Source organism: Artibeus jamaicensis, unplaced genomic scaffold, assembly GCF_021234435.1.
Source record: "Artibeus jamaicensis isolate MK-2021 breed Jamaican fruit bat unplaced genomic scaffold, CSHL_Jam_final contig_402, whole genome shotgun sequence".
Lineage (NCBI taxonomy): Eukaryota > Metazoa > Chordata > Mammalia > Chiroptera > Phyllostomidae > Artibeus > Artibeus jamaicensis.
In genome coordinates this window covers 15,656,398-15,682,271 of record NW_026521818.1, presented here as the reverse complement: position 1 = coordinate 15,682,271, position 25,874 = coordinate 15,656,398, and the positions used below count along the sequence as shown (strand labels likewise).

General features: G+C 36.1%; 1 protein-coding gene across 10 annotated transcripts in view; it reads right to left on the bottom strand.

Annotated features, from left to right (window-relative positions):
- Positions 1-19,943, bottom strand: part of CSNK1G3 (casein kinase 1 gamma 3) — a 103,256-nt gene extending 83,313 nt beyond the window's left edge. For 2 of the 10 annotated variants that reach the window (XM_037138234.2, XM_037138236.2), the window contains exon 1: positions 19,539-19,943. The gene's annotated coding sequence lies outside the window, so the exon portion shown is untranslated. Of the gene's footprint in view, positions 1-4,697; positions 4,828-18,594; positions 18,707-19,538 lie in introns of those variants that run through there. The other 8 variants (XM_037138238.2, XM_037138239.2, XM_037138240.2 and 5 more) reach the window with 5 other exon arrangements.
- Between the last annotated feature and the right edge of the window lie 5,931 nt (positions 19,944-25,874).

The following is a 25,874-nucleotide window of genomic DNA, read 5'->3' as shown; positions in this document are numbered from 1 at the left end:
GTGGGCTGAGTCTTGATTGCTGTCAGCAGTCAATGGGAGGGATTTACCCAGGCCAGTCAGCCAGTAGGACTGTTGTGACCACTGGCCACCAACTACCTCTCTCTCTGTGGCTTGTGGAAATGGTTGGGTGGTGGTACTCCGACATGATGTGTAATTGTCCACTAGGTACAGACTCTGGGATTTCCCAGGTGGTACAGGCCCAGGTCAACCACCACCTGTGTTCTGTCTGGGGCCACCTGGAATAAGCCATAAAACAATCTGCAGATGGCTGCTGCTAGAGCTGGGCCTGAAGAAGTACAAGGGCTGGGTTCTGCTGTTGCTTGTTTGAGCAGATTTAGGAAGGTCTGAAGCCTGTGCCAAGCCATTTGTATGGAAAAGTCACTGTTAACAGTTTTTGGTGGGCATATAAATTGAATGGGGCGAAACCTTAGGTAATCACCACTGAAGCATTTAATACTAAAATAATTAAAAGTGGTTTTAAACATCTTTAGACTCAGAGAAAGAACCAGACTTAGCAGAGTTCATAATCTATAAAGTTAACTATTAAAATTTATAAATAGTTAATAAATTCCTTTTTGGCTTCAGAGTACTCCTTACTTACTGAAAAATATCAAAATGATCATTCCTTTAAACATCAGATTTTTTTTCTATCCAGGATCATGATTAAATGATCCTAAAGGAATGTTCTTTTCTCCTTATATTGGGCCTGAAAACAGACTTTAAATTGAAGAAAAAAAATGACTGGTTTCATCTATTAAAAAATTCAAAGACTAGAGATTTGAGGCAGGAGACTTCCTTACACATATTTCTGTATTATTTTAATATTTTACTGTATATAGGCCTTAATTTAATAAAATATTGATTCTATCAACAAACTGATCATTTTACCCTAAAACAAATTTTTAAAAGTGCTTTCAAACCTTGATAAGAATACTTCAGTGGGAAGTGGGGATGGCTGGGGTTGGGGGAAGTGGTGGGGAGAAAATGAAGAAAACTGTACTTGAACAACAACAAAAACGTGGGAAAAAAAGGAATATTTCAAATGATTGAATATTAAAGTATTAAGTAACTTTACAAATCATAGTTTTTGTCTTGATTTGTTTTGCTCTGAAAAAAATAATAAAGTCACCAATACTGAAGACAATTGTAGAATTCTTAACCTGAAATCTATGGTCCTCCTGAGCATTTTCTTAAGAGAAAAATCCTTAGCTTTCAACAAATTGTCAAAATATTATATGATCCTAAAAAAAAGTTATGGACTACTGAAAAGAATATTGTTATTTTCTCACTAAATTACTTTACACACATGCTTAGAAATACTCTATTCTAAAAATGAAATAACATCTGTACTTTATTTAAAAGGCAACCTTGTTATAGAAAAGTATTTAGGACTGTTTACAACAGGCACACACACTACCAAAGGACTGAGAAAAGTTGTAAGTATGGAAATTAGAAAGTAAAATAATGTTAGAAATAAAACTATGTAATACTAACTTATAAAATGAATACCATGAAGTTCTGTACCTGCACTTACAACAAATTTATTTTTCTGTCTTCTAGTAGTCAAGCAAAAAAAATAGAAATATAAGTAGATACAGATTCAGTGTCCATTAAAATTATACCAATTACTAAAAAGCCCATGATAATCCTGGCATTATAGTACACCTAAAGATGTAATCAACAATAACAACGACAAATTTCTCTCTGAAGTTTTAAGTTCCTAATTAATAAGAAAGAAAAAATATGCCTCGAAAACTTAAAACTCAGGCATCCACAGAAATAAAAACTACTCAGAAGAGAAAGTTTCATTGAAAAAAGTTTCATGCCTGGCTTATAATTTCTTATAACACAATAAAATAATTTATATGGCTTAAGGAAATTTGACTTTTTATAAAGACCTACTACCAATTAACTGAAACCTTAAACTGTCTACAAAAAGAATAGACGTACATTTAATGTGCATAAAGCTACACAAATGTACATATATGGTAGCAAAACATTTATAAATTATGTTTGAGTCTATAATTATTGTCAGCATACTGACGTTAAAGTATATATTATTAAAAAGACTAAATTTATTTGAAGGAATCATTTTTAAATTATCCCTCAGAATAAACAAATACAAATAATCAATCAACTGCTTTGCTTTCATAAACAATTATAATTTTGCTGTAGTAATATCCACTAATAAAAATTAAAATGAGCTGCTAAATGCAAAAAAACAATTAGACATAATCTGATTATAAGAGTAGAAATGCAGGCCATTGGCATGCTTCTAATTTGATGATTACTGATGAATCTTCAAAACATAAAACAGGAAATCCGATTTTCTAATCTGCATGGCCCAACAATTTAGGATATTACAGAGCCAAATGACCTCCTTTACGTTGCAACTACATGAAACAGAGTAAGTAGTCTGAGAACATATCAGTATAGTATGTTCTAACTCTTCAAAAACTACACAGAGCTAGCTAAAACTTTCAAGTCAACACTAATGAACAGTTCTAAATTTAATAATATATATTAATTCTCCACCTAGCTTCTAAACTACTGCTGCAATAAAAATGGAATTGTTCTGTATTCTAGTAACATTAAGTATTAAAAGTTTCTGTAGGTATCTTTTCATGTTCAGCATGCTATTCAATGTTCTTTGCAAATACAAAATTACAAAGAATGAAAAATTTAAAATTAATTTTCTTCATATTACTTGTCAAAGCACTGATTTCTCACTGCTTTATCTTAAGTGAAAAAGTCCATATTTATTATATAAAATGATCCCTTCATTGTTTCAAATGCCTTATTCAGTCTCTATAAAAATTACATTACAATACAGGTCTGCAGGATTCTCCTAAATTTAAATGAGTAAGGATATTTGTGATGTGATGGCTGGCTGTTATATCACATCCTTCTATTAGCAGCAAATGTCCCAGTTACTGGTTTCTGGCATGAGCTCAACTGTGCTTGTCTAAGAAAAGACTAAAAACACTTATTTTTAAAAAGTTAAATCATTAACTGTAATGTCAAAAATGGAGATCAATTTCTCTAATTACATGCTACAGAAACTTATTTTGTCTCAAAAATATTGAGTAACTATCATTACAACACTTTACATTTTTGAAATCTGATTTGGGTGATATCCCTTATACATTCTATTAAGATCCAGGATACTGTAGCCTTTAAAAATTATCACCAATCCACTTAGAGCAGTGTTCTCCAAACTGTGGATCATGACCCATTAGTGGGTCACTAAAACAATTTAACAGATCCCAAGTAGCAGTTTTGTCCAATGAAATACTTTCAAATAGAAAAGAAAATGGAGTACACATATGTAATATGAACACTTCTGTTTAATGAGATTTTCTTTTGTTTTCTTATATGAATGTATATGTATTACTGGGTCACCATGTAAAATACATTTCTATAGGTTGTGGTAAATTTATTTCCATGAGTTGTGGTCAAAAAATTTCTAAGTTTGAAAGAAATTTAGCATAGGATTGTCAAAACATACTATATTATAATCAGTAATAACTATATCCATTTTGAAATAAGAACTTTTATTAAGATCTAAATTTTCTTAATATACATAAATATTACTGGAAGTGTAACAAAATAAATTTTCTAATTACCCAGCTCTGACTGTTCACCAGTAATTAAGATATGATTGTTTCGTAGGTCCTCAAAATGTCTTTTGTGCCTCCTCTTTTCAATTTCATGGGTGAATTTATACTCCCATTGATAATACTCCTTTCCATAGCTAATGAAGTCTCAATAGCTGAAAGGACTGTTTAATTTTAAAATGTCTAGCCCCTTAATCACTTATTATAGTATGTACACCAAGGAAACCATAGATCATCCTCATCTCCTGCCCTTTAAGTATTAGAATCAAAAATCAAGTAGAGGTCATACTAAATTTATATCTCTAAAATATTCACCATATCAATCTCTACGAGCAGGTCATCTCACTATCTATAAATATAAACTTGATTACAAACCCCAACCACAGGAATAATATTAAATTTAAACTCTAAGCCACAAAGGAAAGTCATGTTTCTTTGGGGGCATTTATTTTCATTCAACAAATACTAAGTATTTATTCTGTACCAGACACAGTCCAAGGTGTTGGAGTTGGAGCAATAAACTTGCCCCGGAAAAAGGTCTCACCAAGCCTTTTAATGACTACTTCCAAGACTGCAGCTTTCTGTAGCATATTTTTATATCAATTAAAAAAAGGATATTCTTCTGACCTCAGCAAAACCAAAAACAGTTGATTCGCAGTAATTACATTCCATAAAGTTGTTGCAAATACTGAAATAGCCATTGCTATTAGGAAACACTGAGCCATTGCTCTTAGGAAAAATACAGGGTTAGGGTTCTGTAAGCCTATGGTCATATTTTCACATGCTAATCGATACATAACCTTGTTTTAATGTGTGTTTCTGCTTAAAGACACTTCATTTAATATATACTGCTGCTTAACATTAAACTCACATCCAACAGTACTATAACTCATGCCTGAACTAAGCTCATCTAACACATGTATTTTCTCCATAAAGTACATCACAGCCTCCTTGAGTTTAGGAACACTCACTGAACAGAACGTCAGGACTATGTCTGGGGGCCAATGTAAACAGCAAAATAACCCCCTAAAAGAGCTAAAGAGGCCCCAAAAGTAAAACAAGAAGGCAAAGCTTCGTTACCTTGTTTGACTTCGGCTGGGAATGTACACATCAGGTGACTCATATTTTTGCCATTCTGTACATGCGCATGTCTGTCTGTGAATGACTGGGAAAGCACTGGGAATATAAATTTTAGCACGTAGACAATTGGCAAAAAAGGAATTTGGGAATAATGAGGATCAACTCTGATAAGGGGTATGTTCTCTTTAAACATATTCCATCTAATAAGAAATTATAGAATTCAAATATAATCATTATGCAATGTCTAATGAATTAATGGAACTAGGCAAGGATCCTCAACTGCTGCTCACAACACAAAAAGTAAAACAACCTTTGATCTTCTTGATGGAAGAAAAAAAATGAAATTGAATCTGATGAAAACTCTACATCCTACTACCAATTTATAGGAAATGCAGGGGGAAATGTTGTTACTCTTAAAATAGCCCATTTTTAAATCTGATGTCCTCAAGGTCAGGGAGCATATTTTATTCAACTCTGTCTCCCCATGATCTTTCATAATCCACAGCACACAACTGATATTAGTTAAAAGTTCACTGAATAAATGAGCAAATGAATGAGTGAATGAACAAATGAACTACCTCTTGGAACTTTAAGAATGTTAATTTATATGATCATCCCTTTTTCAAATAAAGGAAAGAAAAAGGAATGGACAGACAGGTAATTCACAGCTCTAAGAAATATTACACAAAGTGGAATAATACCTCACAAATCAAAGGTCACTTATTCTGTAATTTCAACTCTCCAAAACATAGCTATGAGCTAGAAGAAAAAAATGTACTAAAAGAGGTCACAAAATGCACCTTCTGTTCATTAAACAGTAAGAGCTCCTAAACTCCACCTTAAGTTTAAAATAACTCTAGTAAAGTTTATACCAGAAATCAAACTTAAAATGAAAAACTTGAGGTTAGTAGTAAAAATTTGACAGCAAACGAGGAAGACAATGTTATATACCTCAATAAATTCAGACATCCCCATGCATAACAGCGCTTTATCATCGATGTTCAGAATGAGAGCCCTGAACCATTAGGAAAAGACTGAGTATGTTTAGAAAACACTAAGAAAACAGTACTAACTTGCAAAGTTTATCACTTAAACAGTACAAAAATATTTTAGTATACATTCAATCTAATTTACATAACATGACATTCCATGATATTGCCAGATACATGAGAAAGCACCTCAGAAAAGTCACTACTGTTTCACACATAGTACTTATTTTTTTAAGTTACATTCTTTCTTAAGTATAGTGCTAATTTCCTAACTTATAAAAATAAATAATTACAAGTAACCATCTAGTGCAGGCAAAGATCACAAATTTAAAAGGTTTATTTAAGGCTATTAACATTTGGGAATTTTAATTATAACATTAATATTTTCAACTCTCATCACTGAAGGAGTTAATAGTGCAACTGACAGTAAATCATAAATAACCAAGTTGACTTCTACAAAATTCTGGAATGAAACATGAAACAAGCAATAGAAACAAACTCTCCTAAGGAAGGATTCCTTCTGCCCAATCTAAACCAAGAGAGTCTCTCCCAGATTAAGTGCTGTAGCCTGAGACAGACATACAAAATCTATTCAAAGGCACATAATCCCCCAAATGAGCACCAGGGTTAAAGGCCTAGATATCAGTATCTAGATATCTATACCTACATCTATATCTACATATATATATATATATATATATATAGAGAGAGAGAGAGAGAGAGAGATGATGATAGACAGATAGATAGCAATCTGAGTTGCATTACCAAATGGAGAAATAATACTTCCAAAATTTACCGAAGACTGCATTCACTGAAAAGTAATCCCCTAAACCACTATCTCCATCTGATAGACCTCCAGCAATAAAAACATTATGTTCAGAATTAATGTTATTCTCATGATAACCTGGTGTGCAATGAAATTAACAAACTAACTACTAAAAAGACACCCAATATAGCCTTTAAAATTCTAAAAACAGCTTATTATACTGGAATTCTTTTATATAGCTGATGGGAATGCAAAATGGCACAGCTGCTTTGGAAAACAGTTTGGCAGTTTCTAATAAAGTTAAACATACACTTGCCATATGACCCCCAAATTGCAACCCTACAAACTTACCCAAGAGAAATGAACGCTTAAAATTCACACACACACACACACACACACAAATACCCCTGCACACAAATGTGTTTGTGGCAGCCTTATTTATTAATCACAAAAACTAGAAACAATGTTTCAACTGGCGAATGGATAAACATGCTCAGGTCCATCCATATACTGGAATACTGCTCAGCAGCAAAGAGAAACTGCTGATATACCACTACGACATGGATGAATCTAAAATGCATGTGTGACGTGGAAGCAGCTAGATTCAAAAGGTCACATACCACATGAATTAATTTATATGACATTTTGTAAAAGGCAAAATTATAGGACAGAGAACAGATAGGTGGTTGCTAAAAAATGGGAATAGGAGAAAGGGCTGACTACAAAGGGGGAGTATGGGGGAGTATTTTGGAGTAATGGAAGTATTTTGGAGTATTTTGTTTTGTATGTTGATTGTAGAGGTAGTGATTTAGTGTGTGAAATTTTACAAAGAGAAAAATTTTTTAAATGTCTTACAGTAAAATCATAATTAAGTGAAATTCTCAAAAAATGGAATACTTGCTTTAACTAAATTGTCTGGCTATCCCATGCATACATTTAATTTCAACTTATGGCATTTAAAAAAACTTTCTGTAACTATTTCTTTACTTTTAAGCCTAGGTAACTATGTCTGATGCTAGTGTTTGTTATTTTATTTAAATTAGGACCATTTATTTGTTTGAGATTTGTCTCATACAACCATGATGCTGCAAACTAAATTGCTCTGGGTGAACACAATACCCCAGAGGAATTTAATAACAATTGTTTCATGTCAAAATTCTCCCTAATAAAAAAGTAGTAAAATGATTAATCCACACATTCAACAAACAAGTAATCACTAGAGGCCTATTCAGTACCAAAGACAGGAAACACAAATGGCAAAGATGACAATCACAAACCCTGACATCATATAACTTAATAGCATAAAGCGTGATACATACTACAAGAGAATTACAATGCTTTCAAGAACACAGATTAAGCGCACATAACCTAATAATACAAGTTTTAAATCTCACTTTAGGATCACAGCTCAAAAAGCTCACCACTGTATCACCCTTCAGTGTTTAAGGACAGAAAGAAAGCAAAGACCACAAACACAGAACACTATAGCTCCACAAGCGGTTCAATAATCACTGCCCAATAGTAAGATTTATTTGTCACCTTTTCAACAAGTGAGACACTTTCCTGACAGAGAACACCATGTTATGAACTTCTCTTCTTGAGGAATATTATTTTAAAAGAGGACAAGTGATAAAGAGAAGAAAAGGATGGGGGAGGGAAACTGAGTAAGTATAAAGATTTTTGCAGTGAAGTCTTAAAAACAAAGAAGTTTAAGGAAACTAAAACCGAAGCACTGAACCACACCCCTGCTCCTTTCTGTTATGAAAAAGGAAGCCAAGATATGTAAAAAAGAGGGCAGCCTGCAGGTTCTCTGGCATGAAGTTATCATGTACAGAGGTAAAATTATATAACCCCAAGGAGTAAAGCCTGTGTGTGATGAATACTCAGCTATGCCAAAGTCACCAAAAACATACGCCATCTCAAGCATCCTAATTATACAATACTTCTGGGACCACAGTGGGCCTCAGAGTACCAAGGTAAATAACTTGGTGTCAAAAGAAACAGTAAAGCTTTCAATAGCTATTAAAGAAACAAACACATTAATATAAAGTGCCTCTTGGTATGTATATATTTATAAGGGAATAAAAGCAAAAAAAATTACCAGCATTTTACTGAAACTCCGTCTTGGAGGAGTAAGATGCTGAGTAGTTTCCATCAAGACACAGGGGATAGAAGCAAATTAATGTGTTCTACGGTTCCTTTTCCAAAGTTCTTGCAGTAAAACATGTTTTGGAACTCAGAATTTTACAGGTTTCACAGGTGATACAATGTGCATACAACACATATTTTTTTAAAAACCCTAGAGAAGGCAGATATAGCACAGAGAAGTCTGGGATAATACAGTATAATCACATATTTGCTGTTTCCGCAATGAAACCTACAAATATATGAAGTGAAGACACAGGATTTCACAACAGGCTTTGTGAAAAAGTCAATGTGTACCAAAAAAAAAAAAAAACAAACCTGGTTTTTAGAGCGTTTTCAATGTTAGAAAAGAATTATTGTTGATAAAGAATTATGGTCCTGTAAAATAATACCCACTGCCCCGTTACTAATGGCATGTTCCTGGTAACCTCTTCGTCGTGGTACTGACTTTACTGTGGTACTTTGGTGAATTCAAAATATGCAGTACTTCTAACACTCTTCCATAGGGTTCACACATAACTTGTCCTCTAAACTATAACCACTCAAATCTGTCTATCATAAAATCTCCTACTAAGGCAGTTTGCAGAAATATAACCCTTGAAATTTATAGAATTGCCAAACCCAATTTTACCACCATGCAAAAAATGTTCATTGAATAAAATTTAACATATTGAACTCATAAAATGGTTTGCTCACATTTCGTCACAAGAAAAATGCTCTAACTAGTAAAGGTATTCTTGACCTATGAAATAATATCAAATGAGTCACAAAAATGACCCTGACTTGTCATGAGTAACAAGATACAATAACCATAAAACTCTAGTACCATAGTGCATTAATATGTAAACATTCACTGAGTATGTACAATATACACAACACTTCCACTGAGAAGAAAAGCAGACATAGTTCCTTGTCAACAATGGTAGAAAGAAAATAAAGCAGTAAACGTATAGTTAAAACTAAAAAACCATTAAGGCCCTTTCCGTCCTTATGTTACATGAAAAATACAACTCAGTAATACTGTGTATATGATAACTATAACCTAAAACTAAAAACTTTCCAATAACAATAATTCTTGCCTTCTTATACCTTAAACTTTAAATATAATTGCTCGTATCACTTCAGATTCTTAAGATTTTCAGGGTCATCTGAATTCTTAATAAATTTCCCTTTAACACATGTTCCAAACATCAAAAATCTTTTCATTTTGGTGCTATGCTTATCAAAAACTGCTAATAAGCAATAAATGTAGTGACCTTACTAAGGATGCTGGGTATAAAACTATGAAGAAAAATCACTTCATTAACCTGATCCTCTTGCAAATATTTTTTAGGCATTTCTTGCCCCACCTTCAAGGCACCCTCATTCCTAACTGAAGAAAGAACAAGGAAGTAAAAGAAAGTCATTTTTCAAAAAAGAGCTAAGAGATATGTATGAAGAGAAGAAGAAACCAGTCATTTTCAACCCTGAAAGCAACTGAGATATATATATATCTCATTAGTGCCCTGGTCACATCCCCAGATTCAAATATAAATTAACATGGGTAGAATCCCAATATCTATCATTTTTTAACTTTCTCAGGAAACAAATATTAACATGATGTCAGAACTGAGAATCCCTGACAGCACAAGCTGCCTTCTCCATAAACCCCTTTTTCTTCCTTTTTAGTAAGTGGTAGAGATCCCAGCCCTACAAAAAGAACTGCAAGAATTATATTTTAAATTGTCCATTTTTCTTCTTTCATTTATTCTGTCACTGAAAAAAATATTAATTTTCAATTGGAAAATTTTATACAAGTGCATATAATAAAATATATTTTAGTTTATTTAATTATCTCATTCGCAATGTTTAGGATATCATTTTTTAGTCAGTCTTCAAAAGACAACCTTCATTAGTAGGGTATTTAGATGAACAGCAGACCATACAGTAAGCACACAATATGCATTCCAGACATCAACTTTCAAGAAGTTATCAGAAAATACTCAAAAGAATGATTTTTAAAAGCTAATTACATTTTGATATTTGATTAACTACAAAAATTTTCATAATCTCAAATATATTTAAAAATTAGCCACAATATGCCCTCACACTCACATAACAGAAAAGGGATTCAGTAAATAATCTACCAAATTTAAATGAAAATTGGCATTATAAGAATCCACATCTTTAAGAGTTATTTCTATTTTTCTAGTTTGTTCACATTGTTTTCAGATCCCTGGAATAAAAGAAAATAAGCAATATCTTAATGAAAATATACATCTATGAACACTAATTTGTTGTTTGTTTTAATGTCACCCACGACTGATACCTACTAGTTTCACTTCTAAAACAATACTAGGCTAGTTTTGCATGTCAAATTAGGATTTTATGAAAAGGCCTTGTAGCCATGTATTTGGACACCATAAAACTTAGTGGAATAGTGGGAATTTTCTCTCTTCTCTCCTTATTACATTACCTACTATATTTGCCTGCCATATGAAAGTATTCATTATTAGAATATAAAAATAAACATTCCACAGAAATAGAAAATAAACATAACGCAGACTGGGTGTAAGGGAAAAACCTTTTTCACTTCCCTTTTTACTAAGGGAAACTCTGACTATAACTTTGACTCTAATATATCAGACTCTAATACACTGCCAAGTATTCTACCTCAAGTCAAAACCAAACAAGTTTAAAAAATAAGTTAATAATTACAAAATATTCCAAACTCCACCACCTTTATAAAGTACATTTGGATGAAAAGATATCATATGGCCAATTTCAACTTTAAATTCTAAGGTAAATATTTTAATAAGCCCAACTTTAAAAATAAAGACAATTACAAAGTATCAGTGTATTGAGGTGAATTTTATTCAAGGTACTATACAAGACAGCACAATTATATGTTAAATCTAAATTGGTAGAAAATATCCAACATTCTAGGATTCCACTTTCTATCCTCAAAAAAAAAATTACTATTTCCCCCGACAATAAAAATAATACATGATGATACCCGAAAATCCCAACAATACAGAGAAGTACAAAAAATATAAAAGTAAAAATCATCCCAAATCTCACTACTTACAAACAACTGTCATTAACAAAAATATCCTTCCAGGGGGTAGATAAATTTATTGTGCATTTTAGAACAATAATTGCAACAACTACAAGAATTAAAATTATAATAATTCTATATATTTATTGTGTGTGTATATATATCTCCATATATGTGTGTGTGTGTATACACACAAATACACTTTTACAGACACCGAAAGCAAACAAATCTTTTCAATAACACACAACTTTCATGAAAATAAAAATATATATATTGTTTCAAGTACTCACTCTGTTTATTCATTTTCATTTAATCAAGCCATGTTTGAGGCTACTCTGTGTGTGCGCGTGTGTGTATGTGTGTGTGTGTGGTGGCGATGTTGACTGCTTAGAAGATTAAAAGACTTATCTATTTACTTGTTGCACTTTACCAAATAAACAATCTGGCTACAATTTTACATTGCCTGAGAACACAGATATCTGCACTAAAAGTAACTGGCTGACTGATTTAAAGAACTAGCGCGCACACGACCCTAAGCAAAAGAACACAGTAAACAATACATTTTCAAGATCTCCCACCTCTTGATCAGAAAGAGCACACAAGGCTCTAGCAATTAGGACATGAGAGATCTACCTTCCTATGAATTCTCAATTCTAAAATTCTGTGATTCCCTGCCTCCCATTCTCCCACCATTCATATATTTTATTCACTCATTCATTTTGCTGCTCTCAAGATATGTAAAAACTTTACTTTCCCTCCTATTTAACTAGGATTCCATGATTCAAAATAAACCCTTCCGCCAACTAACAAACTCCCATTTCTTCATGCATTTATTTGGTCCTTGATGTGATAAAGAAATCTAATACAACCAAACGTGGGCAATTTTGGTGAGGAGGGAGGGTAGCAACTCAAAAAATTTAAATAAATTTACAGATACAAATTTTTAATTTAAAGTTAAAATAGCTTTATGAGTTCCATGGAAAACATCTATAATCTTAGAATTTAGAAAATGGATTTTATTAATTCAAAGTTAGTCATTAAGAAAATTAGTGTTTTTAGCTCCTAAAATATTCATACCTGGGCATATCTAAGATAACATAGAAGCAGCTTTCTAATCTTTCATTTGTTGCATTTGTACAAAGCTTTAAAGTTCAAAGTGCACTTATATGCATTATTTATTCTCATTCTACAGCAAACAGAAGTAGTGGTCAACTATTGATTGTCTCTCAAACATCCACTTCCCCCATAGTTTTCCTTCCCACCACTTTTTAAATATCCTCCCTCCACCATGTAATTCAGGGAAATGTAATGCCATCCCCAACTGCAGAAGATACATCCTAATTAGTAAAAACCAACTATGACAACTACTTTCCCCTTGTTATACCTGATTAGGAAGTCTACATAATCTAATTCTGGTCACTAAAAGATGAGGAGAAGAGTATATTGGTAGGCTTATGCAAAAAGATTTCCTGGCCAATGCATGTCTAGATATGATCTTGCTATCAGTCTGAGGATGAATCCAACACACTGGGAAGATCCAAGTCAAGAAAATCAGAGAGGCAAACCAAAGCTCTGAAAAACTAGCCCGACATCCATACTTCAGCATTCCATTGCAGTAGGCATTGAAATATGGTGACACCGCATTACAGATAAACGGTATATACCATCTACCTTTCCTTCTCCAACCTGGACCTCCTCCTCTTACATCTACTAGTTCTCCTTTCAACTTGGGCTAAGCCAGGTAGGCAGACAAGGAGGGTAGCTACTATAAGCTGTCAGACCAACATGCTTTGCAAAAAGCACAAGTACTACCAGCACACATCAAGGGTATGGAATTTCCTCTTCAAAGGGACCATTTCCTCTAACAATTCACTCCAGCAGTCCCTACTCAAGTTGGGGAGACACTGGAATTATAAAACAGCCTTCCTCCAACCCCGGTGCTATAAAAAAAGCTGAAAGACACCATATGAAATCAGATGAGGAACCATATTAAATACGTGAGAGCCACAAATTGATAACATGACAAAGTAACTGAACAATTCATCCTATGGTAGAAAGACTGTCTATACAGTCAGGCATGAACAGGAGACAACTGATCAATCTCTTTCTCTGTGTATGTGTGTTTGTTCCTCTATCTCTGCCTGTCTCTCTCTCTCTCCCCCCATTCCTCTCTCTCTAAAATCAATAGACATAACCTCGTGAAGATTAAAAAAATAAAAAGAGGATGCTATTAAGTAAATCTCTAAAAGAAAGTATAAACTACTGGCTGGTGTAGCTCAGTGGACTGAGAACAGCCCTGCAAACCAAAAGATCGCGGTTGGATTCCCAGTCAGGGCACGTTGCCTGGGTTGCAGGCCAGTTCCTAGTAGGGACCAGTTCCCAGCAGGGGATGCACCAGAAGCAACCATACATTGATCCTTCTCCTCCTCTCTCCTTCCCTTCTAAAGATAAATAAATAAGTAAATAAATATTTTTTAAAGTATTTTTAAAAAGAAAGTATAAACTAGATATTTTAGAAGGAATTATTATCTTTAATATATTTTTATTAACGGCTCTTAAGTTAAAAGTGGGACTCATTTAAAAATCTACATACCTTAAACATTTTATTGCAACTGAAAACATACATTCACAAGACAATCTTTTAGTGTAAGGCCACAACCTTTTCTTTAAAAGGGTACATGGGCTGTAGTTCTATTTTGCCTTTTTCTAAAAACCTCATCCACAGTTCATCACCTGTGATTTCCAATTTCTGTTTCTAAACATGGAAAGACGTTTCACAAACATTTAAAAGTAGTCTTATTGCAGAACCTTTTCAGATTTGTAGGGTTTTTTTCCCTAACTAAAGTTATTTCACACCCACCTATTTCAGCTGTTAATTTAGCTACTCGTCTGTTTTCAATGTGACCACTAGTTCTCGTACAAACACCTTTTCTGCCTCCACGGTTCACTGAACAATGTTACATTAAATTATAACTGCCATTAACAATTTGCTGGGTGTGAACACAAATAATTCTTAGTTGGTATAAAATAACTGGTTGGCATAAAGTTCAAGAACAAACTATAGGGTGGTCTACTGCTATTCAGTGACATAGCATGAGCATCCAGCAGTTAAATTAATGAAGAGAATCTCTTGCTCTTTTGTGTGAGTTAAGCAGGTGAGTTTAAAGAGATTCATCTGTAAAAGGCTGTTCCTAAAAGTCTTTGTTTATTTTACCCAACAATCATATATATCAGCAACTTCTGAATCTGCTTCTAAGATTTACACAGTGCCTATCTGTATGCCAAGTATCACATCTTGGCACTTTATATAATTTTCTCAATATTGATGAAGAGCATAATCACAGAATAACTCTCTCCCTTTATTTAATTTTTAAAAACTGTTGGGTTTTCTGTGTATATGTGTTTTTGTTGAATTGCTCTTGAGATGGCTATACACCAGAGAGAACAGTGCCCTCATAGTATAGAAAATAGTTCAACACAACTCAGCTAAATAAATGTAATGATTCTGAATACAGTTAAGCCTGATATTACCTCACTATAGAAAACAAAGCATTAGAAGTTTAAGGAAAGTACCTATTATGAGATTTTACCTAATTCCAGTGAAAGCTATAAAAAAAGTGGATGTGATTTAGCCAGATGTGGACATAACTGAGCTACAGATTTTCATTAAGTTAAATTACAACTTGTGATATATCATTAGTAAAAAAAATTAGCAATAATGTGTAGAGTCTTATACTAAATACATAAATGTTTCAAGTCCATTGTTAAGAATTCTTTTTAATAACTAATGATGAGCAGGGAATGGTGTGAGAAAATATAACCAATCACTTACAATAGTGTTTTTTTAATTTTTATTTATTGATTTGAGAGAAAGGTTTGTTTTTTCACTTATCTATGAATTAATTAATTCACTAGTTGAATCCTGTATGTGCCCTGAACCATGATCAAACCCACAATTTTGGTGTATCAGGAAAATACTCCAACCAACTAAGCCACCAAGCCAGGGCAATCACTATAGTTCAAGAACAAATCACTACACACCTTCCTAACATCCCACAATGAGAGTGAACACAAACATTTATAGTTTCTAAACCTCAGCACTGAAAAGGGAGCTGGAGGAAACATAGCTGAACAACAGCCTCCATATGTTTCTGAAACATATCTGTCCCATATATCTCTCTCATTCCATATTTTTGAGTAGTTCAGAGGCTCTCCATATTAATGGATGGTATTTATATTAGTGGATAATACACACTTTATTTCTATACATTAAGAATCCCCAGTATTTGTCCAGCAGATCAACACAAAGGTGATACTCTGAAGTACCTTATGTTTAAGCATACTGTCTCCCACAAAATCTCTACAATTAAAAAATTTCAGATACCACCAAAATGTTACTTCCAAAGAAATTACACCTTGAAGACCCAACATCCAGACACATATTAACAAATACCAATCAATACCACTAACTGCTAACTGCTTGAGAGAAGACAAAGATGAAGAAGATTAGAAAAACAGATCATCACTGGTAGTTTCAGACTTTGAAGCCAGAAATGAAAAACTAATTTAAATATACATGGTACTACTTCCAAGTTATAAAACTGGTTGCTCTAGAAGACTGTTTTCTATGGTCGAAGTGAAGGACTACACCACCTAACTCATAGAGTTGTCTGAACAGTAGCATTTACAATTCCTAAACAAAGTAAGCACTTAATACACTGTAACAGGTATTGTTGTTACTGTTCAAAATAACACAAATACAGTTATAATGTAAGTTCTTTTGAAGACTAAGAGGAAAATAGCAAAAACCATCAAACAAACTTCCCTGTAACGTGATTCTACACGTACTTAAACACCGGTGTTTGGGAGGATGATATTCCTCTAAGTACTCTTATGAAAACAAGTTTGGGGTTAAATTATTTTAGGGTTATCTGGTATTTAAGCTGACCAAAAAGCTTTATACATTATTTGTCTGCTATTGTGGAAGCTTCTCATTTTATCATCTCACTATTATAGTCAATTCTCTTTGTATGCAGACTCCTTACATTTCACTTCATCCATAGTAAATCTTACCTTCAAATGTTTTAACAATAATGTAACTATCAAATGAACTGTATTTCTTGTTTTTTTTAAATATTTTAACCATTCCCTGCATTTAGTTAGATAAACCCTTTTGGCAAGCCCTTTGAAACTGAACAACCACCTGTTCTAGTCTGAAAAAACTAAACCAATAAACTACACCAGAATAATGGCCCAGTCACAGCATGGAGGGGATCACAGAGGGGACACAGAGAAGTACAGGGACTGCTGCTTTCCATTTATTCCTGAGTCACATTTTTACAGTCTGGATTTCTACCATGTAAAAATCAATGACCAGATTACCAGACACACCCATATTTAAATGCAAGTAAAGAAATTCAGCAAGCAATGTATGAACTGTTTTAGTTTCTATACTTTTGTGTTTTCCTCCATTAGCGTGAATGATAACAAGTCTTCTATTCTGCTATAATTTATTTCCTTCATTTTACTATCCTTATTTGCCTTACCTACTCTCTATCACAGAAGCTATATACTTGAACCTTCATACCTCAAACTGACTCATTTTTAAATACAAGGCATTCTGGACTTCCCTGGCCTGATCTCCACCTACTTCACAGCTTCCTCTCCCACAAAGACCTCCTGGCACAGCAGCCTTATGTCCAGCTGAATAGGCCCCATAATACCCAACCCACATGTGTTCAAGCTGTTCCCTTCACCTAGACTACTACCCCCATATACACACAGCCTCCATTTTGCCTATTAAAATGTGGTAAGACCCAAAGGGAGTGTTACCAGGTATAAATTCATTCATAATTCCCCAGTCAAAAATTAGTAAAACACACACACACAAGCACTCAATAAACTCACAGGAGTTTTGTGTTGCAGTTGTATCTGTGCAAGTCTGCTTCTCCCTTGATGGCAGCTACTGGGTCTCATTCATCTTCACCACACATAGTAAAACTCTCATGCACATACTGAAGGTCCAGGTGGAACTAAACTATCCTTGATTCTAATCACGGTCTGCTTATTTGAAGAAATACAAGACTTTCATGTATTAAAGATTTTGTTAATAGTTAATGCTTGCAAATACATGAAAACATTAATAGCTACATAATGTATTAATTTTTAAGTTCATTATTGCAGAAGAGGTCACGCAGCACAATAAATCATCAGCAAAGATAATCACTTTCCAAAAGCCCCCCCAAAACTTTCATATATATCAACATTAAAACTGACCTATCTAGCCCTCATTCTAATAAGTATTTAGATCTGATGCATACCCAGAAAGGCAAACTTCCTAAAAGCAAAAAGTGTCTACACACTCTACTAATAATCCATGTCAAAGCCAATCAATTGATTTGATAATTTCTTCCAATGCCCATAAATATAGTTTTTATCTTTTGTGCAACTATAGAGGCTAATGTATACAAAATATGACTATATCTTAGCTCAGAATACAGTTGGGGCAAAGTTTAGGAATAGTTATAAAATACACTAAGCACATGTCTCCAACCAAACCCCTCCTAAACGCTCCTAAGAATGTCACAAACCAGATCTGATTTTTAGTGGAAAATGTTTTCTTAAAAACTGGCCTCAGATCTTTCTAATTTTAAATCATTGTTATAATTTTTGTGATATTTTTCTTCCACAATATGTTTCTTTATAGGAAAAGCAAACATTCTTCAAATATATATACATATATATGGCTTTAAAATTAGATGTTTTTAATTTTAAAAAGTATTTCAACTTATAGTTAAATATATTTTACTATCTGTGGGCAACTGTCATTCATATCATAAGAATTGTAAAACCAAAAGAAACACTGACTTATTTTCTCAGGTTATTAAAAATCAGTAGGTTTAAATTTTTCCAATTCAAGTCGATGTTCTAAAACAAAAGGTTAAAAACCGGGTCACTTACCGACCAGCCTTGGTACTCACTACAACAGTTAAAACTAATTCGCACTGTGTAGCAACAGTAGCCATCTCCCACGCAGACATACACTCTCTCTCTTCCCCACCCCCCGGCCCAACCATTAACTTTTCCTCCTTCCTTGGGAGAACTAGAATGATCATAACACAGGCCTGACTACCCTCACCCCACCAGAACACACACATCTCCATCACCACTCCGCAGAAAAGTAATGTGGGGGCTGTGGACCCAAAGAACCGGCGCTTCTGTGTCACTTCCCCTGCATACGGGATAAACAAACCAGCACCGTAACAGTAACCATCAGAGTAATTTTGTTACTCCGACTAATGCCTTGCTTAAGTTTTGAGCCAAGTCAAAAGCTCTATCAAATAGGTAAATCCCTGTCCCTTGCCTTGAAACAAACGCCCCAACGGGAAGTTTACCCCTGAAATGAAAGCTGGCCCCTGACACCTCCTTCCAACAGACCGATGCCTTCGTCCCTCCCACCCAAAACCCCCACTCCGAAGGTAATTGTCTGGATACAATCAAGGAGTGCTGGAAACTACACTCCCGACCTCAAAAACCCTCCCGAAAGAAGTCCCTGCCTTTTCCCAGTTCCCCACCTCCCACCAGTACCCACTCCCTGCGCACCGCTCGGGCAACTTCTGCAGCCAGCCCGGCCAGACACCCCTGGCCCCCTCCCAGCCCGCCGAGCCCTCCGCGCCCTCACCTCCCGGCTGCGGCCCCTCCCGCGCGCGCCTCAGCGCCTCTGGTCCGCGTTCACCCCTCCTCCGAGGCCCCCCGCCCGAGGCACAGCCCCCGCCGCACCCCACCCCACCCCACTCAACCCGGGACCCCAGCCCACCCAGCCCCACCCGGGAAGAAAAGAGCCGCAGGCACCAAGAGCCTGCCGCGGGCCACAGTGCCCGGCGCCAACGCGTAGGGGGCTTTACCTCAGAGGCGCGGTCTGGAGCAGCGGGGTCGGTCTGGGGCTCGGGCGACGCCCCCGCTCCGTCACTCAGCAGCGAAGGGGGCAGCGGCCGCGGCACATCACACCACTGGCGGTCGACGGAGGGAAGCGAGCCACCCAGGGAGGGAGAGAGCGAGGTAGAGGGTAAGGAACAAGCGAGAAAGGTAACGCAGCTCCACTCGGACTGAATCCCTTCACTACTGCCGGTGCCTCCTACCGCCGCCTGTGGCTGGAGAGTCGCCGCCTGGGCCGCTGCTGTCGCCACCGATGCAGCCGGGAATGAATGCACAGCAGCGCCTCACTTATCCGGAGGTCAAACATCCTCCTGCCTCGGGCATCCGGATCGGCACCGGACCCGGAAGTGAACGCAAGGAAAAAAAATAAAAAAAGGAAAGCGTCTCTCCAGCGTCGGCCCCGCGCTACCCGCAACAGCGAAAAGAGCCGAGTGGAGCCGAAGATTACACTAGCTTCCTCGGATTGGTCAGCTGGCCTACCGGAAGAAAGGCTGCATGCTCATTGGCTAGCAAGGAGTAAAAAGAACGAACCACTCTCCTGCCCACCTTCTTAGGAGAAATAAGTGGGGAAATGGTGGGGTTGTGCTGTTTCTCTAGTGAGGAGGCCTGGCGAGGTCTGTGGAGAGAACTGGAAGAAAAACATCCATAGTTCCAGAAAGCTATTACAAATTTTGTGGTTCTAGTGAGCAAAGATCCTAGAGGTTTCATTGTGGTAAGTAAGAGTACCAAGGCTTTCCCTATGGTGCCTAGCACAGCCCTCCAAGTGCCAAAGGATTTCGGACTTGGTCTAAGGGAGTGACAACAGTGACTCAAACTCTCCCACAGTTTTTTTGGTAATAGCACAGCCCTCCAAGTGCCAAAGGATTTCGGACCTGGTCTAAGGGAGTGACAACAGTGACTCAAACTCTCCCACAGTTTTTTTGGTAACCCCAGTGCTATTACAGGTATTCCAGTACTCCGTTTGAAAGTTCAGGTAGTCCTCTGAGCTATTCAAATCACACAGACAAATAAAGCATGCAGGTAATATTAAAATAGAAAAAGAGCTTTATGTTTGTGCTGCAGGTGTACATAGGAGGGGCTGGAAGGAGGGAACAAGAAGGGGACACAGACACAGGAGTGCTGTGAGGGCCAGGGCACAGTGCTGACTCCCAAGTCAGGGAGGAGTGCAGATCTGTTCCATCTTGGGGGCTGTGGCTTTCCCCCAGCCTCATACATACAAAGTCCCTAGAAAAAATGGGGGCTCTTTGGACACAAAGGGTTAACCCAACAAGGAAGAAAAAAAGCAAAATAGACAGGGGCTGGCAGAAGTAACGCCACTAAATGTAGTTGGTAGGGTACGTGAATGTCTCCATGAAATGGACAGCAATTTGAACATTTCTACTAAAATGTCTATGATGTGCTTGAGTGTGATATTACATTACAGAATTATATGCTTATGATTTTATAATAAAATATTTGGTATAGATCACCAGCACATCCCTGTATAATGCATAGTTATTTCCTCAGTTTTTCCAATGAACCTTCTGGAGTTCTGAGAGACCAAACCACTCAAGTCATGAAGTTGTAGAATTCAAACTGGAACCAATGTTTTCTGCCTCCACTTTCTAGTCCTTTCTGCCCCCAAAAGAAAGGGAAAAAGATTGTATTCTTCCTCTTTCTTATAGGTGATTAACTGAAATGAAGACCTCTATAGGAATAAATCCACCACGAAAACATGGTAGAGGACTCTGAAACTTTAGTTTTTGAAAAATTGTTATTTTCAATATTATTTATGTCTAAAGCCCTTTCAAAAATCAGGCATTAAGGTGTACATGAAGAAAAACCATAACCTGGTGCCTTGTTTAAAGATTTATTTATCACTTTTATATTTTTGTACATTCACTTTATCAACAGACTTGAGTGTGTGTCTGTCCCTCTCTCTCTGTCACACACACAAACACAAACCATAAAGTTTTCAATGAACAAAATACATTTCATTTTATTTTTTAAATATATTTTATTGATTATGCTATTGCATTTGTCCTAAGTTTCCCCCTTTGCCCCCCTCCCCCTGGTAGCCCCCTTTCCTCCAGCAATCTCCCCTCTTAGTTCATGTCCATGGATTGGAAGTACATGTAAGTTCTTTGGCTTCTTTGTTTCTCTACTATTCTTTTTTTAAATATATTTTACTAATTATGCTATTACAGTTGTTCTATTTCCCCCTTCATTCCCTTCCACCCTGCACACCCCCTCCCCCACCATTTCCCCCTTTGGTTTATGACCACATGTCTCAAGTTCTTTACATTCTATATTTCCCCTATTATTCTTGCCCTCCCCCTATCTATTTTCTACCTACTGTCTATGCTATTTATTCTCTGTACCTTCTCCCCCCTTCTCCTTCTCCCACTCCCCTGTTGCTAACCCTCCATGTGATCATTTCTATGGTTCTGCTTCTCATTTAGCTGTCCTCTTAGTTTGCTTTTGTTTTAGGTGTGGTTGTTAATAACTGTGAGTTTGCTGTCCTTTCACTGTTCATCTTTTTTATCTTCTTTTTCTTAGGTAAGTCCCTTTAACATTTCATACAATAAGGGCTGGGTGATGATGAACTTTAACTTGACCTTATATGGGAAGCACTTTATCTGCCCTTCCATTGTAAATGAGAGCTTTGCTGGATACATCACTCTTGGATGTAGGTCTTTGGATTTCATGACTTGGAATACCTCTTTCCAGCCCCTTCTTGCCTGTAAGGTGTCTTTTGAGAAATCGGCTGACAGTCTGATGAGAACTCCTTTGTAGGTGACTGTCCCCTTATCTCTTGCTGCTTCTAGGATTCTCTCCTTCATTTTAATCTTGGCTAATATAATGATGATGTGCCTTAGTGTGTTCCTCCTTGGGTCCAACTTCTTTGGGACTCTCTGAGCTTCCTGGATTTCCTGGAAGTCTATTTCATTTGCCAGATTGGGGAAGTTCTTCTCTATTATCCGCTCAAATAAGTTTTCCACTCGTGGGTGTTCCTCTTCCACTTCTGGTACCCCTATAATTCGGATGTCGGAACGTTTAAAGATGTCCTGGAGGTTCCTAAGCCTCTCCTCATGTTTTTGGATTCTTGTTTCTTCATCCTTTTCTGTTTGGTCATTTTTTTTTCCTCCTTCTGGTCCACTCCTTTGATTTGAGTCCCACTTTCCTTTCCATTACTATTGGTTTCCTGTGTATTTCCCTTCATTTCAATTAGTTTAGCTTCCATATGTTCCTCTCATTTGTGACTAAAATCAACCAGTTCTGTGAGCATCCTGATCACCAATGTTTTGAACTGTGCATCTGAAAGTTTAGCTATTTCTTCATTGCTTAGATTTATTGGCTCAGGGGCTCTGAGTTGTTCTTGAGCCATGTTTTTATGTTTGTGCCTGTTACATATGAGGAGCGGAGCCTTAATTGTTCACCAGGGTGGGGCCACCCAGGTTGCTGGTTTATGACACTGTGTGCGGGGTCGGGGTCAGAGAGGGACAATGGCGGTTCTCTCTGCTGCTTTCCGCCTCTGGGGCCTACGCAGTCCATCTCACCACCACTAGCTCCTTCATCGGTTTATCCGCATACAAATGTGTGACCATGGTCAGCCCTCAGTGGGTCTTCCTGCTTCTCCACACCTGAGATCCGCCCACGGCTGCTGGTGCACCTGGGTCACGCACCCCAGTAGTTCCAGTGGATCTTTCCTGCCCAACCCCCACTCTGCTGCTGGCTCTGCCCCTCTTACCGGTTTGGCTGAAGGGTTCGTTGTTGTTAGACTTCCATGTAGTTCAATTTTCTGTGGTTTGGCTGTGTTTTTGTTGCTAAAACTTTGTTGTTTTTAAACTTGGTTGTGCGAGAAGGTGCAGTGCTTCTACCTATCCCTCCATCTTGGCGGAAGTCCAAAATACATTTTAAAATAATTAAGGTTTTGTCTCATTTTCCCTCTGTGCCTTACCAGACAGATAGTAAGGTTAATGTGTAACCTTCAGAGGGGTAATTAGTATGAAAAGATGCTGGTTTTGGTTTTGTAATACAACAGTGCCTCTTTTTTTTTTTACCTCTCTCCTCACACTCTTTTCTAAACTGAAAATTAAGAAGTGACTGATATTACCAGTCTTAGAAGAGTAGTGATATTAAAATTACTATTTCTGTATTTATCACACCACCATCATTCTCTTAGAGACTCAAAGGCACCTAAGACTTATGCATGCTCAGACATGGGAATAACCTGCCTAATCAAATTACATCCCAAAGTTTCTGATCTATCCCAGAACTCAATACTGGACACAAAACATAGTTAATCCTATCTCACTAAAAGAAGAAATGTCTGCAATACAGGGAACTCTAAATATTATCATTGACAACCAATGAACCATTTTCTACTCTACCTCAAAAAGCACAATTTGGATCAAGAACATCCCCTATCCACCCTAAAAGCTCTGATAAATGGTTAAGAAACACACATATATAAATCTATGATCAAATCAGTTTTAAATTACATATGGGTTGAAGTGAATGTTTACATGTTAAACACTTGGGTAAAGATATTTTGTCCTTTTTAAAAATTGATCTACAAGTTCTTATAGATTAAAATTGGCAAGCAATCAAGGTAGAAAGCAAATAAATTTTCATACCATTCTATTGTCAGAAAAGAATGGCACTATCAAAACAGCTTACCTTAATAAAAAAAAAAAAAGAAACCAACCTACAGGCATCTCAACCCACACTGGTTTGCAGTATGCTGTCTCAACATAAGCAAACAGATCATGTGTTCATGTGCTATCTCATATATCAAATACAGTTCAATTTTTGTCACCCCATGTTTCATACCATTACCATCGCTAGTTGGATATTTATATTCTACTAATATTCTTTATGGTTTCCAAAGCACTTTTACGTTTTTTATTTCTCAGAACTTCATTCTGTTGAATTTATGTCTCTAATAGATATAAGTAAATATTTGTTCTACCATTTAGGTATGCAATACTGTAATGATTACTTTTTTTAAGCAGGAGAAGGTTTACCTATATATTTCTATTAAAATAAGGGTAGAAGTTACTTAAAAATGACTTTTTGTTTAGGAATATCATGAATTTCTTAGGAAAAAAAAACAACTTATCAAGTGGGAACTAGAGGAGCATAAAAAAAAGAAAGCAAGATTTCCAATTTCCAGGTAACTTTAATTTCACAACTGAGACAGTGTAAATATTCCAATATATCACTTACATCTTGGATTCTTTTTGTATACAAACTATTTGTATAAACTATTTCTCTTCCTCTTACCCCTCTGAATGCTTACTGTGGCTATCCAGCCCCACCAGGACATGCACTCACACCTGCACAAACTGGAGAGAGTGAAGAATTAAGGCCTTCAATTAGGATTGTAAGCAGAAAAACTTTTCCATTTCCTTCTTTCTCCAACTTGAAGTCTTAACTGCTTACAGAAAAAGGAAAATGGCCAGCTTTACTTGCCACAAAATGTATCTACCATTCTCTCTCAAGTAAAGCACTTGTAGGAGATGAAAAGAAAGCATTTTGTCAAAGGAGAAATTGGCTAAGTGCAAGTTTCCAGTGTACCATTAAACATTGTGAGAGCACTAACACATAGGTTTGTACTATAATCATTTTCTGCTCAGGCAACCTTGTTCGTACTTTTAAAATACTCTACTTGCCAAATTTGTTTTGTACAAATTGATCAAGAAATGCTCCCAAAATACAAATCAACACCGAAGATTAATCTAGCACAGTGATTTTCAACAGTTGTGCTGCAGGAATTTTTAAAATATGAAATACCCATTTAGTCGGGGGCACTGACCTGTTCTCCCTTAGACTGTCAAATAAAAAAATTGACAACAGCCAAGACACCAGTAGCAGTCCAGTGCGAATAAGCAAAATTATAATTATTTTTTTGGTCAGATCAGCAAACAATGAATTTTTGGTATGCCACAGAATTTTAGTAATTGGTTTATATTTGCCATGAAATTAAAAAGCTTAAAAAGTACTTATCTAGCACTCTACTTTGATACAGTGTATCAATAATATGGCCAATCTGGCTGAATTAAATACAGGTAGATATTTCCCACCCAACAATGTAAAAAACAACATTTGTATAAACTCTATATTATTGCATCTGATTCTGACAATGACCCTATGAAGTAATATACCAGCTATTATTTTTCCCCTGTTAAGAATGAGGAATGATGAGGTTAATTGACCTGCCCAGATGATATGATAATTAATAACCTGTCGAATATGAAATATATTATGAGATTGAGATGTTTACAAAAACTTTTGAAAATAAACACAGAGGAAACATTTTC